We start from the raw sequence: 15,291 nt of genomic DNA, 5'->3' as shown, positions 1-15,291 counted from the left end.
GAGCCTGGTAGGCTACAGTCTACAGGGTTGCAAAGAGTTGGACATGACTGAAGCAAACTTGGCTTACAGCTCAACATTAAGAAAATAAAGATCATGGCATCTGGTCCCATCACTTCATGGCAAATAGATGGGGAAACAGTGGAAACAGTGCCAGACTTTATTTTTGGGGGGCTCCAAAATCACTGCAGATGCTGACTGCAGCCATGAAATTAAAAGACGCTTACTCCTTGGAAGGAAAGTTATGACCAACCTAGATAGCATATTCAAAAGCAGAGACATTACTTTGCCAACAAAGGTCCGTCTAGTCAAGGCTATGGTTTTTCCAGTGGTCATGTATGGATGTGAGAGTTGGACTGTGAAGAAGGCTAAGTGCTGAAGAATTGATGCTTTTGAACTGTGGTGTTGGAGAAGACTCTTGAGAGTCCCTTGGCCTGCAAGGAGATCCAACCAGTCCATTCTGAAGGAGATCAGCCCTGGGATTTCTTTGGAAGGAATGATACTAAAGCTGAAACTCCAGTACTTTGGCCACCTCATGTGAAGAGTTGACTCATTGGAAAGGACTCTGATTCTGGGAGGGATTGAGGGCAAGAGGAGAAGGGGACGACAGAGGATGAGATGGCTGGATGGCATCACTGACTTGATGGACGTGAGTCTGAGTGAACTCCGGGAGTTGGTGATGGACAGGGAGGCCTGGCGTGCTGCGATTCATGGGGTTGCAAAGAGCTGGACACAACTGAGCAACTGAACTGAACTGAAGCAACTGAACACAACATGCAGTGAACAAGGATGTCACAATCATCAGCAACTGCACCCCTCTAAGGTGAGCTGGTGAATCCTAAGGGCACTCAGGAAAGAAGAATATCTGCCCTCTAGCAGCCATCTGACCTTAGCCACTCCCTTGGTGAGCCCTGAGAAACTCAGGATATGAAAACAGGAATCCAGCCCCAGATAGCTGAGACCTGTATTAAAGGAGTGATTTCAGTGAGCCCACACTCTTGCATACATAGAAAAGCACTAACTTTCTTAACTTGGGATATCTCATTTTCTTTCATTAACAAAAAAAATTTTGATACTCAGGCTACTTGCCTTTTACTGCAAAACTTCTTTTTAACCTGGCTCCTCGCCTCACCTCCTCCAGGTGGTTCTTTCAGGCTTACTTGAGATGTTGTCTCCTGGACTTTAAGTTCTAAAAATTTCCCCTGAATAAAACATAACTCTCAATATTTAGGCTGAATGTATTTTTTCAGTCAACAGTTCTTTTGCCATCGAACTCCCTTTGAATGTTCTTGAATGCCCATGAAAATCCTCTACAGATGCTTACTTCTGCTGAATAGTAAGGCATTGAACTACCCCTCACTCTCACAACCACCTCCTCAAAACAGTTTTAAGCTGGGAAAAGAATATCTTCTAGGATGAGTCTGCTCAACTCATTATTCAACATCACTTCCTTCTGTGTTTGGTTGTTTCTTATCGCAAAACATGTCCACAGTGTGGGATGTGGGCTTGACCTAAGTTCCTGAACAGGGCTTTAGCAGTAAAAGGCTGCTTTGCTATCAGCTCTTCTGAATCTTGTTATTGTCTAACGTAGAAAGTGTTGAAGGGCGGATATTCTCCTTTAACTAGATCATGGAAAATGCTCCTTGAGGACTGTCACCCCTTCAGAGAAACCAAATATCTATATTCAGGGCATTTCCCATCCTTTCTATGACACCAATTCCCTTACTTTATCGTAACAGCTCACTTTTTCATCGAATAAGCTTTTGAGAAATGATTGTGTACACTTTCCAAGGGAATTATTAAAAGAGACAATGATAGTTTTGGTGGATAAGTGCGGATATGCTTTTTTTTTTTTTAGTCAGTCCTGCTTCTTCATAGTTTGCTTGAGGTTTTACATGTGGCATACTCTTAAGTACAAATTTATCCATATTCTCTAAAAGACAGCAAAATTCCTTCAAGGCTGGGACTATAATTTACTCCTCTCTTTTTCCACCAAAAGTATTCTTCTACTTAATGACTTTAACTCATTTGTGAAATGCTGCCACCAAGTGAAGAGCCATTAAATGAAAAGAAAAAAAATCAATTACACGTTTTTCCAAAGGATCAAGTTTTAATATCACATATATGTAAGAACTGCTTTAATACCTAAGTAAGAGTGATTTATTATTAATATGACATTTACCAGTATATAAATAAATGCTGCTAAAGTGCTTGAAACCTATTTCCTCATAAAGCTTATTATATTTATTTTCATTTATTTTTTTTTAAACCTCACATCGACTGCAGGGGCAGATTTTATTATCCTCCATTTATTATGAGGAAAGGAAGATTCAAATAAATGAGTAACATGGCTGAGGTTGAATTAAAATTCATTAAATGTAATAGGAAAAATTATGATGCTTTTATCAGAGACCAAACCTCAAGATACCCAAACAATTTTCTTAGAAAAATACCAGTTGAACAATAAAAACAATTGCTTATAATTAATAATAAACAGATTAAAGTAAATAGACTGTTAACATTTAAAATGTACTGTAATATAAGAAATAGCGGATGGTGGGTGGTAGAGGAAAGATGTGAGAAAGATATATTTTGGAAGATATATTCTTTCCGCACCATTCTCTTTGCCAATTTTTCAACCATTTCAAGGCTCGTGGTTGCCCAGTACTCAAATCTACACTTGAAATTATAGCACAGAAACATACCTTTAGGGCAAAATAAAGACTAAATAACCATGAGAACACTTCAAACACTTCAAAAGAGCCCACGTGAATCACTAGCTGAAGAAGCTGCCTTTCATCCCTTTGCTTATGTATACAAAGGAAAACATTTCGAGTACACCCTTTCTAGTGTGCAATTTAAATTTGTTCCACATGCTGTTCTCAGACTAAAAAGTTGTTTTGAGTGAACTGGCAATCATTTCTTTGCCCTAAATCATATTACTGAAATACCACTTCGTATTGCCTGTTTATTCAGTGTCTTTTACGGTGAAAATCTTGTGACTCTGGAGGAAGAAAGAGCCCGTGCCTGAAAATCAATATAATTTTTCAAGATATGTTGAAAAGTCATTAACTATGCACTCATTAAGTGAGACAGGTCATCGCACATCACAAAGCGTGTAGCTGTATCAATGAGTGGAGAAATCAATGATGAAACAACTATTCCTCTAACAGCCTTATTAGAAGATCATTTGAAACAGTGGTCAAATTGGTCATTTGCTTCTGATGAAGCAGTTGTTTTGACTGCAACAGTTCAAATGGCTTCCATGAGAACCGACTATAGCAAAGGGAACTCTACTTAATGCACTCCGGTGATCTGAGTGGTAAGGAAGTCCAAAAGGGAGGGGATACATGTATATCTACAGCTGCTTCACTTTGCTGTACAGTAGAAACACAAAATTGAAAAGCAACTATGGTGGTGGTTTAGTTGCTAAATCACGTCCAACTCTTGCAACCCCACAGACAGTGGGCCTCCAAGCTCCTCTACTGGAGTGGATCGCCATCTCCTTCTCCAGATCTTCCTGACCCAGGAACTGAATCTGGGTTCCTTCATATTGCAAGTGGTCGCCTGCATTGTAGGCGGATTCTTTACTGACTGAGCCACCAAGGAAGCCTCATAACAACTGTACTCCACTAAAAATCAATTAAAAAACAAAATCAAATGGCTCACAAAATGCTAACTTGCTACAAAAGTTATTTATCCCTGTGTATTGAAGTGTTTTCAACTTCTTAGAATAGAGTGGAGCCCTCATACTCATTTTCAATAGTTTTGCAACCGAAACTAGAGCAACAAGAACATGAATGCCTTTAGATTCCAGAGGGTGAGGAGGCTCCTGGATTTACAGAAGTGGCAGAGTAAACAAACAGTCTTGAAAAGCCAAAGACCCAGGTAATCTACAACACACTAGACACTTGAAAATATACAACAAAGACATCAGTGCCTCCCTCCCATTTATTTTACATGGATTTGCCAAGAATCCCCGTTTTGAGATACTCATCTTTCTTTCTTCATCCTTCTTTTATGCTTGCCCTCCTTATTTATCAATTTCTTTTTTTTTTAATTTTTTCAAATATTTTTATTTATTTATTTGGCTGTGTCAAGTCTTAGCTGTGGCATGCAAGATTTTAGTTCCAGCATGTGAACTCTCAGTTATGGCATATGGAATCTACTTCCCCAACCAGGGATCAAACTCGGGTCCCCTGCATTGGGAGCACAGAGCTTCAGCCACTGGACAACCAGAGAAGTCTAGTCACCTGATTTCTGACATAATAAATAATTTCTCTTAACGTGTGTCTTCCTCCTCTGCCTCATTCCTTCAGGCACCTGTCCTATCCCTTTCAAAGACTACAACAGGATGTAACATCAATAGACTATCTGGGACTGCGATGTGCCTGTGTTTTCTCTGCATGTATTTTTGTCCCTAGTGTTAATCACATTTTATTTATAAAGCCTTTTTATGATTATACAGACAGAAGCTTACAAATAATTTATTTCCAGCAAAAATTTACTGTAAATCACAAACAAGGCTTTCTTAGTATCAAAAGGCACAATCCTGAAAATGTTTTCAGTGTCTTAGTCAGTTGTTGTATAAGTGGATAGAAATGTTAATTATTGGCTGTTTTTAACTATTTCTCCCTACTTTCATCATTGTTTTCATTTTCCAAAAATTGTTAAGACTGCAAGACACATTGCAACCGAACTTATCCCAGGATTTCAAATTTTTCTAAAAGGAAGTATTATATGGTTATGAAATCTTAGTCCCAATCCAAGTGGCTGTGCGTGCATGCTCAGGTGCTTCAGTCATGTCCAACTCTGTGCAACCCTGTGGACTGTAGCCGCAGGCTCCTCCTCAGTCCAGAGGCTTCTCCAGGTAAAAATACTAGAATGGGTTGCCATGCTTTCCTCCAAGGGGTCTTCCTGACCCAGGGATTGCACCCGTGAGTCCTGCATTGCAGGTGGATTGTTTAACTGCTGAGCCACCAGTGAAGCCCAAATCCATGTGGTCATCCAAGTCCAAATAAAAGAATTCTTAAAAAGTATTAATGGACCCACTACCAACTTCATACACAACAAAAAGGGGGTGAAAAGTTGACCAAAGACTTTTGCTTCTTCAGAACTATTATGTGCTGTTAATATTGACAAAGAAGATAAGACTTAATATCTAAGACAAGCATATACAAAAAAATTCACAGTGAATTTTTAAAGTTCCTATAGAAAAACTCGCATGAAGTTAATGGAAAACTTCCACCAACTCAAATACTCTCTGGTGTGCGTTGTCTTAATCAACCATCAATGACAACAAAGCTCAGGTGGAACATCCAGGCCTTTTTCACAGAATTTTCTACTAAAAACAGAAACCCAGTGGACAAAGGATAACATACTTCTTTCTTCTCATGGTTCTTATGAAACAATACTGCTTTCATTTCACCCTTCAGAATCACTCCTAACTTACCTCCCTGGGAAGAAATATCCATTTTTTTCTAGACTGAAAGTAATGTTTAAACCCATCTTTCCAATGCTGCTAGTCTATTTGGTATAGGGAAAATGAATCCTATACCAAAGACTGCTGCTGCTGCTGCTAAGTCGCTTCAGTCGTGACCGACTCTGTGCGACCCCATGGACTGCAGCCTACCAGGCTCCCCTGTCCATGGGATTTTCCAGGCAAGAGTACTGGAATGGGTTGCCATTGCCTTCTCTGATACCAAAGGGAACCTGTATTATTTAGTTGCTGCCATTTTATCTATTTCTAAGCATACATTTCAGTGGTATCCATTATCTTCACAATGGTGTGCAACCATCACCACTACCTATTTCCAAAACTTTTTCACCACACCAAGTAATGATTTTGTAGTCATTCAATAGAACTCTCCATTCTCCATTCCCTCCAGCTCCTAGTAAGCTCTACTCCTTTTTCTGTCTATGAATTTTCCTATTCTAGATCTTTCATATAAGTAGCATCATACAATAGTTGTCCTTTTGTATCTGCTTTATTTCACTAAGCATAATATTTTGCTAAGCATAATATTTCACTAAGCATAGTATCAGAAAGCTGAGTGCTGAAGAATTGATGCTTTTGAACTGTGGTGTTGGAGAAGACTCTTGAGAGTCCCTTGAACTGCAAGGAGATCCAACCAGTCCATCCTAAAGGAGATCAATCCTGGGTGTTCGTTGGAAGGACTGATGTTGAAGCTGAAACTCCAATACTATGGCCACCCAATGTGGACAGCTGACTCATTGGAAAAGACCCTGATGCTGAGGAAGATTGAGGGCAGGAAGAGAAGGGGATGACAGAGGATGAGATGGTTGGATGGCATCACTGACACAATGGACATGGGTTTGGGTGGACTCTGGGAGTTGGTGATGGACTGGGAGACCTGGCGTGCTGTGGTTCATGAGGTTGCAAAGAGTCAGACACGACTGAGCACCTGAACTGAACTGAGAGTCATACAATAGTTGTCCTTTTGTGTCTGCTTTATTTCACTAGGCATAATATTTTAAGGTCATCCACATTGTATCATATATCAGAACTTTATTCCTTTTTATAGCCTAATAATATTCCATCATATACATATCATATACATATGTACATATACATATATATCACATTTTGTTCATCCATCTGTCTGCTGATAGACACTTGGATTCTTTCCATCTCTCAGCTACTGTAGTTAATGTTCCAATGTACATCACAGTACAACTATCTGTTTGAGCCCCTGTTTTCAGTGATGTAGGGTATATATATGCCTAGGACTATAATTTTTGAGTCTTACGATAATTCTATATTTGTCTTTTGGAGGAACCAGAAACACTTTCCACAGGAGCTACACCATTTTACATTCCCACCAGCAAAGGATGAGGGTGTAATTTCCTACATGCTCATTGACACTTACTATTTTCCATTTCAAAAAACGAGAGCCATCCTGCAAGTGTGAAGCAGTGTCTCATTACAGTTTTTCTCATTACAGTTTTGATTTTCACTTCCCTGATGACTGGGGATGCTGAGTCTCTTTTCATGTATTTGTTGCTCGTTTTTACATACTCTTTGGAGAAACAGCTATTCAAGTCTTGGCCCATTTTTTAATTGGGTTGTTTGTCTTTTAGTGTTGAGTTTTGGAAGTTCTTACAAACTTTGTATACTAAACCCTTATCAGAAAAAAAATGATTTACAAGTATTTTCTCCCATTTTGTAGGTTGCTTTTTCACTTTTTTTGGATAATGCTGTTGATGAACAGAAGTTCTTAATTTTGAGTAAGTTCAATTTATCTATATTTTCCTTTTATTGTTTATGCTTTTGGTGTCAGATTTAAGAATCCATTGCCAAAATCTAAGATCATGAAGATTTACAACTATGTTTTCTTCCAAGAATTTTATGGTTTTAGCTCTTATATTTATGTTGTTTATCCATTTGTGTTTTTTGCATAATGTGTGAGTTAACCTAGTTTTGAAGATTATATCTTGAAACATGCAAGGCAACATGTAGATTATTATAGGGACCCCCAATACACAAATTTATCTCTATGTAGTGGTGCATCACTGATTGCTCTGAACTTGGGAGAGAAATAAAAGAAACAGAGAAGAAAGTCAACAATAATTCTAGCTTTTGGACAAAAGACTAGATTCAGATGTAAAAGACAAAAAATGGAAGTTTCAACTAAATAAAACTTACCTTCCCTGTCATCCACAATACACCATTTCCCCACGCTTGATAAAATGCTTCAAGCTGAACAGAGGAAGGAAATTGGGAGATTTCAGATCAGGGAAGGTTCCAGAGAAAGGAAATTTTGCTGACTTCCAGGATGATTTCTAGCAAGAGAGAAAGATAAAGTTCTATATTTAGGGGATCTGAAAGCCAAAGGAGGAATATTATGTTTCTTACCTGACTACTCATGAAAGTTACAGGACCCACGGAAAGTTTCATGGATCCTCATGATGAAAAACAATGCAGTAAATGCCTACATTGTTCAGTCGCTAAGTCATGTCTGACTCTTTGTGACTCCATGGATTGTAGCCCATCAGGCTCCCCTGCCCATGGATTTCCCAGGCAAGAATACTGGAGTGGGTTCCCTTTCCCTCCTGTAGGGGATCTTCCCAAACCAGGGACTGAACACAAGTCTCCAGGATTGGTAGGCAAGTACTTTAACAGGGTACTGTTTATACAGATATATGGGCCAGAGAGGAACCTCAGAAATATTGACTGAGCCTCCCTCCCACAGGGCATGGGGAGATGCCTAACTTCTAACAAGAAATATCACGAATCACCCTAAGAATATAGAATTTTATTATAATGACTTTAAAATGAGTTCAATTATGTCTTATAAAATTTTATACAACCAACAGAGAACGATTACATTTTTTAGAAATAGATAAGACACCGGTAAATACTATCATCACCACGCCTCACCTTGTGGCTAGTTCTCACCAACTTTACTACTCTTCTAATTTGGAAGATTAGACAATTTAAATTATTCTACAGCAGCTAAATACAGTTGAATGCATTTGCACAAGCTTGTGTCATGATATTTTAAAAGAACAACCATGTTTTCAGATGATGCTTTCACAAAGCCATAAAATGACTGTTTGAGACACTGTTGTATGCAGATAAATTCACTGATCTGCTTCTGAATCTCCACTGCAATTTTAGAACACAGAAATGCAAGCAAGAGTAAAAGGAGGACTGAAGACTAGCAAAAAATTGGATATGGCCAGAAATCTCTCTCTTCACATCATAGTTTTATTGTTGTCAAGATGAAAGGAGGGCTCTCACTTCAAAGCTGTCCAGGCATTAAATCTCTAAATTGCTCATGCCTATAGAAGAAGACCTGTGAAGACAGAGGAAAGTCGTGTGAATCCCAGGGGAGTAAAAGGTGATTTCTCCCCATGAAAACGTAAATCATTCTGATAGATCATAATAAGTTCAGTAAGAGGGGGATCATGTTGAGATAAGGTAGAAAATGGTGCAACACACTGATATGGAGAATGGAATGTAGAGCTGTGTGTTCCCTTTGGAAGAAAGTTCAGAAAAAAGTCAAAAAGATGAGATCTGGCTCTGTGCTGACAGAAAGTAGTTAACTTTTCAAATTTAAAGACTCAACTGACTGGTCTTCAATCATTTTTCTGTTTTTCTTACAGTTTTATTGAGATATAATTGACATAGAAAGTATGTAAGTTTAATGTGTATAACATAATGATTTGACTTATATACATCATAAAATAATTACCACAGTAAGTTTAGTAAACACTCATTTCACATAAGTACAAGATAAAAGATAAAATATTTTTAATATAACGAGGACTCAAGATTTACTCTCCTAACAACTTTCATATATAATGTTAATATACAGTAATGTTAATTGCATTAATCATGCAATACTTCCCTAGTACTTATTTATCTTCTAACTGGAAGGTTGTACCTTTTAACCACTTTCAACTAATTACCCCTCGCCCCTACCACCTGCCTCTGGCAACCACAAAAAATGATCTAGTTTTACATGACTTTGTTTGCTTATTTGCTTTGAAATATAACTAACCTGCAACACTATGGTGGTTCCTGGTGTACAACCATAGTGATTTGCTATTTCTATACATTAAAAAGTGATCACCACAATAAGTCGGGTTGCTGTCCATCACACAAAGATATTACATTACTACTGACCACGTTCCCTACTTCACCTCATCCCTGCAATCCTTTGTTTCTGAACTGGACGTTTGTACTGCTTACTTTCCTTACCGATTTCACTCCTCCTACCACTCCCCTCCCCTCTGGCAAACTACCTGTTGGTTCTCTGTATCTATGACGGTTTGCTTTGTTAGTTTTATTACTTGTTTTGTTTGTTAGGTTCCCCATATAAGTGAAATCATATGGTGTTTGTCTTTCTCTAATATGACTCATTTCACTTAGGTAATACCCTCTAATTCCAAATATACATATATATGTATATCGTTGTTGTTGTTCCGTTGCTAAGTTCTATCTGAGTCTTTGCAACCCCATGGACTGAAGTATGCCAAGCTCCTCTGTCTATGGGGTTCCCCAGGCAAGAATACTAGAGTGGGTAGCCATTCCCTTCTCCAGGAGATCTTTCCAGACCAAGGATCAAACCCATGTCTCCTCCACTGAGCCACCAGGGAAGCCCAAATATGTATGCATGTACCTATCTATCTATATGTGTGTGTGGTCTTAAATCATATTTTACTCAGTCATAAAAAAGAATGAAATGTTGCTGTTTGTGACATTGAGAGGGTATTATGCAAAGCAAAATAAATCAGACAGGGAAAGACAAGTACTGTATGTTTCACTTACATATGGAATCTAAAATATAAAATAAATGCACAAATATTACAAAACAGAAACAGAATCACATCTACAAAGAACAAGCTACAGAACAAGCTACTGGTTACCAGAGGGAAGAGGGGTAATGGAGATGAAAAATAGGTAAAGGGGATTCAGAGGTAAAAACTACTAGGTATAAAATAAATAAGTTACAAGGATGTAATATATAGCACAAAGGATATAGTCAATATTTTATAGTAACTTTGCATAAACTATAATCTATAAAAATATCAAATTACTGTGTTGTACACTAATATTTGTGTTGCAACTAATACAATATTGTAAGTCAACATACTCTAATTAAAAAATTAAAGCAATCCACATTAAAAAAAAATAGCAGCTCTGTTTTTTTTTTTTTTTTCCCTGAAGTGAGCTTTTCCTCTTCATGACAGATGACTGTTCTGCCTAAAGTTATTTGTCACTAGGGTGGAGACAGAAGGGTAGAGTTATAATGTTCGCCATATTCTTAGCATCTCCTCATTATAGTCTAATTCTTCATGTCTGTTTCTTACAGAAAGCACTCTCCATAATGTGGCATTGTCTGCTTCACAAGCTAGAGTGAGAAAGAGGTGAGCAAGGAGTGGGGTTCTACGATGGTGTTACAAGTTATCACAGTGATGTCCTCATTATCTTGCTATCAACACTTCAGCTTTTCATGGTATAAACTGATATCCTCATGACCAGTGAACACTTACTGAATGTTCATTATAAGCTTGCCAAGAGAACTCAGAGTACTCATTCTTGATCTCTAGGGCCTTTCTATTTGGGAGGAAGATACAAAGCAATCCCATTTTCTAGATTGTCAAGTTTGAGTTTCATTGTATCTCACTTATAATCTACAAAGTTTTGTGGATGCTTAGAAGATACGAGATCCTGGGACAGAAACAAAGGACTTCATTATTCACGGCAGAGCAAGCATCAGTAGACCTTGGGAAATACACTGCTTTTCCAGCAAGAAGCAAGCTAGTCTGTTTGTCCAAGGGGGATACCCTACCTCATCTCACAGGCTACCAGCTGCATAAACAAATGTGAAAAATGGGCCCTGCAGTCTCCACACCCAGCAAGACATATAGGAACTCAAGAAGCCCATGTAAGGCTGTCTCTCTCAACAGAAGCAGAAAGTCAAGTGATGCATATAGGTGACAGCACCACTAAGTTTGGAGACCAGAAGTAATCAAGACATTCATTACTTAGAGAGATTGATGACGCCATTGGCTACAAAAAATGCTGATTATAGTAACATGCTTATTAGCAGCTTACCTCTATAGGCAGCAGTGGTTTGCTTACAAGGAAAAAAAGAGGGAGCGAAGGAGGAGGAGGAATGGGTCTCCTAGAGTTTTAATAATACTTATTCGTTGAGATTGGACTAACCACATTGAGAGATTCAATGTAAAACCATCATTGTGAACAGGAAGAAGGGTTAGATGCAGGAATCTGATTATAATCAAGTGAGTTAAAATGTTATCTTTATCCAAACATTTCTACATATTTTCAATTAAATACCCCTCCTAAGGGACAATAGAAAAAATAGGAACAATGCTTGTGTTTTAAGTTTCAGTGAACTGCACAGTGGTTGATGGGAAGATGGGGATTTAAAACCCCTTATGCTCCCATTAGATAAAAATCTGTGACACGTAAGTCATCATTTTTCATCAGCATGAGGCCAAGTAAATTAGTGGCAGACCAGTTCCTGCTCCACACCCATGTCTGCCTGGCCCTGTTCCCTCAGCGAAGTCCAGAGCCACCCAAGAGTTTGTAGCCAATAGTGACCTTTTGTTCCAGAAGCTCCACTGATTCTAGCAGGAAATGGTATTTCCTCCACTTGGTTCCAGAGGACACTGCACATGACCTTGAAGTATTCTGTGATTCTATTGTGAGGCCACGACTGAGTGACTGAACTGAACTGAACTGATGGTTAGGCCAACAGCAATGAACCAGCAAAACAGCAACATTTTCCAGAATGAAAGTAGTTGACATCAGGCCTGCACAATACTGACAGTTATGAAGTAGACCAGGACTCCTTGATTTGGAGGGAAGATCTGTAGCTGAGATTATAGCCCCTGTCTTTCTGTACTGTCTGTCAGCATTGAAAAGTGGAAATCATCGGTGAGCACCAAAATATTATTTAATATGAATAACTGGCCCAAGTAAACCTGTGAAAATCAATGCTTTTTTTCAAAATTAATGTTATCAACTTTCTTCTTCATAGCTTACCTACTGAGTCTTCGATCAGGAGAAATACTCTCTTCTCACTACAGTGTGTCTCACTAATTCCAGAATCCATTTGTGCATTCATTTTATTAAAATCCCACTTTAGGAGCAAAAAGTAAGTTTTCATTTGCATGAAGAAGAAAAGACTTCAGGAGATCTTTGTCACTTAATTTAAGGAGCTATTTTCCATCCCTAAAACTTTTCTCTTCCCTCTTCCTATTCCTCTCTGATTAACCCATTTCCTTGTTCACAGCCTGCTCCATCTTAACCAAACATCTAAACATTAATTCTTCAGTTATTTTCAAGTATATATATGACCAAGTGCCTTTCGAGTATAAATATGACCAAGTGCTTTGATCACTTCAACTGTATTTGCATTTTAAAAGAGGAAATTTGAGCTCTTCCCTGGTGGCTCAGTGGTAAGGAATCCACTTGCCAATGCAGGAGACAGAGGTTCAATCCCTGGTCCAGGAGGGACTAGGCTGCCACAAATATTGAGCCTGTGATCTAGATCCTGGGAACTGAAACTGCTGAGCTCACATGCAGCAACCACTGAGCCTGCCCTCCACACAAGAGGAGCCACCGCAATGAGAGACCTGCACACCGCAACTAGAGTAGCCCCTGCTCGCTGGAACTAGAGAAAAATAGATACAAATAAATAAATAAAAGAGGAAATTTGTATTTAGAAAACGTGGTCTCTTACTAACAGTGGACTTTGGAGGGGTATCTCTGGTGGGGGCATGGAGGGTTCTTCTTCACTATAAAGTCTTTAACAAAGCCTCTAGTCTACTTCTGCATAAGTCCATCTCCGGTACACTTCACCAAACAGAGGATTTCTGTGCCCAAACACAGACCGAATCATTGACTTTAGGCCTATTTATGGACAATGCTAACTATCCAACAAAAAACTTTCCATTTCTAGCAGTTGACCAGATATTTTGCCTGACAGCAAGCATCCAGATAACTATTTGCGAACACACGGACCTTTGATTGAATTTTTCATTTGTCAGCCGGGTGCTTGGCACTAAAAACACATAGCCTTCAGAAACCACAGAAGGAACTCATTCTCCAGGCATTTGGTGGGATCCGCCTACAATGCGGTCTTTCTGTTCTAAAAAAAAGTTCCACTGTCCATCAAAAGTGGCAGCAGCAAGATGTGTCATGTTGAGAACTTGGATACTAGGAGGCTCTTTTGATCTTTGGAGAAGCTGGTGCTACTCAGGAGCCAAAGCTGCTCTCTCTGTCATTTGGGACAGGCCAGCTGTGGTCCTTTCAAACACTCCTGATTTCAGTGGCTTAAACAGCAGTTTATCTTTTACTTATGCTACATGTTCAGTGTGGGTCTGGGGTGATAGTGGGTGGGGGTTGGGAGAGGGGTTGGCGGGTGGTAACCTCAGTGGTTACTCAGGGACCCAAGTTGAAGGAGTCTCCATGTCAGCATGTATTTCTGAGTTAGCCTCAAGAGGAAGTGCAGAGCTGGTCTCCTATTGGCATTTTTAAAACTTTTTATTTTATATTGGAGTATAGTTGATTAACAATGTTGTGATCATTTCAGGTGGACAGCAAAGTGACTCAACCATACATACACATATATCCAATCTCCCCCAAACTCCTCTCCCATCCAGGCTGCCACATGATATTGAGCAGGGATCCCTGTGCTCTACAGCAGGTCCTTGTTGGTTATCCATTTTAAATGTGAAGTGAAGTGTTAGTCGCTCAGTCGTGTCTGACTCTTTGCGACCCCATGGACTGTAGTCTGCCAGTCTCCTCTGTCCATGGGGTTCTCTAGGCAAGAATACTGGAGTGGATAGCCATTCCCTTCTCTGGGATATCTTCCTGACCCAGGGGTTGAACCCAGCTCTCCCACTTTGCAGGCAGATTCTTTACCATCTAAGCTACCAAGGAAGCCCCATTTTAAATATAGCAGTGTGTATATGTTGATCCCAAACTCTGCATCTCTTCCCCCTATTCTTCCCACTCAGGGACCCAAGTTGCAGAAGTCACCATGTCAGCATATATTTCTGCATTTGTCTCACAGGGAAGACAGAGCTGGTGGGTCTGTTATTGGCATTTTGTAAAATCTCAATTGGAAAAGCTCATCCTCATTGGCCAGAATTGGTCCCATGGGTACCCCTAACTACAAGCAGTCAGGAAAGCACAGTCCCTCTGTGTGTACCCCAGAAGAGGGTAGAACCACATATTGGGGAATAGTAGTAATATTGTCACATCCATCCAGGTAAAAAAAAAAAATCACCAAGATGCAATCTTCTTACAGCTGGGTTTCTTCCAAGGGCAAAATCAAGCACTTTTTGGTTCTCTCAAACTAAAAGCAAGGTAATACTCTATCAATACATTATTACATAGATAAGACCCCTAGAAAAATGTCTTATTTGAAATTCAGAAGTTTATTCTCTCAAGGACCTTCTCCTTACTCCCCAGTGCATCAAAACTAAAAAGAAACAACCAAAAGCAAGGGAGAGAATACGTGCTAAAACCTTAGATCCTCACGTAAAGCATGCAAAGGTGCTAATTGTGAATTCCAACAATGGAAAAGCAAATCTACTTGCCTACTGGCAAAAACATTGCTTTTTAATGAGAACATTCCCTGTGCTTCAAAATCTCATCACCAGGGATAACAGCTGTTCCATGTGGTATATAGTTAATTTGCCTAGGCAAACACGTATTTGTTTTTATAAAATAAGAGATTATACTCTATACTTTGATGTCCTGATTTTTAAAATATCCAGTGTTCTTGT

General features: G+C 39.1%; 1 long non-coding RNA gene across 1 annotated transcript in view; it reads right to left on the bottom strand.

Moving 5' to 3' along the window:
* LOC139186807 (uncharacterized) overlaps window positions 1–7,790 on the bottom strand; it is a 31,248-nt gene extending 23,458 nt beyond the window's left edge. Inside the window, exon 1 of the long non-coding RNA XR_011570414.1 lies at window positions 7,664–7,790. This is a non-coding gene — a long non-coding RNA (uncharacterized lncRNA). The remainder of the gene's footprint in view (window positions 1–7,663) is intronic.
* Window positions 7,791–15,291: the final 7,501 nt, after the last annotated feature.

The sequence above is a fragment of the Bos indicus genome, chromosome 14, assembly GCF_029378745.1.
Source record: "Bos indicus isolate NIAB-ARS_2022 breed Sahiwal x Tharparkar chromosome 14, NIAB-ARS_B.indTharparkar_mat_pri_1.0, whole genome shotgun sequence".
NCBI lineage: Eukaryota > Metazoa > Chordata > Mammalia > Artiodactyla > Bovidae > Bos > Bos indicus.
Note: the sequence above shows the minus strand (reverse complement) of the source record. Positions and strands in the feature narration are given on the sequence as shown.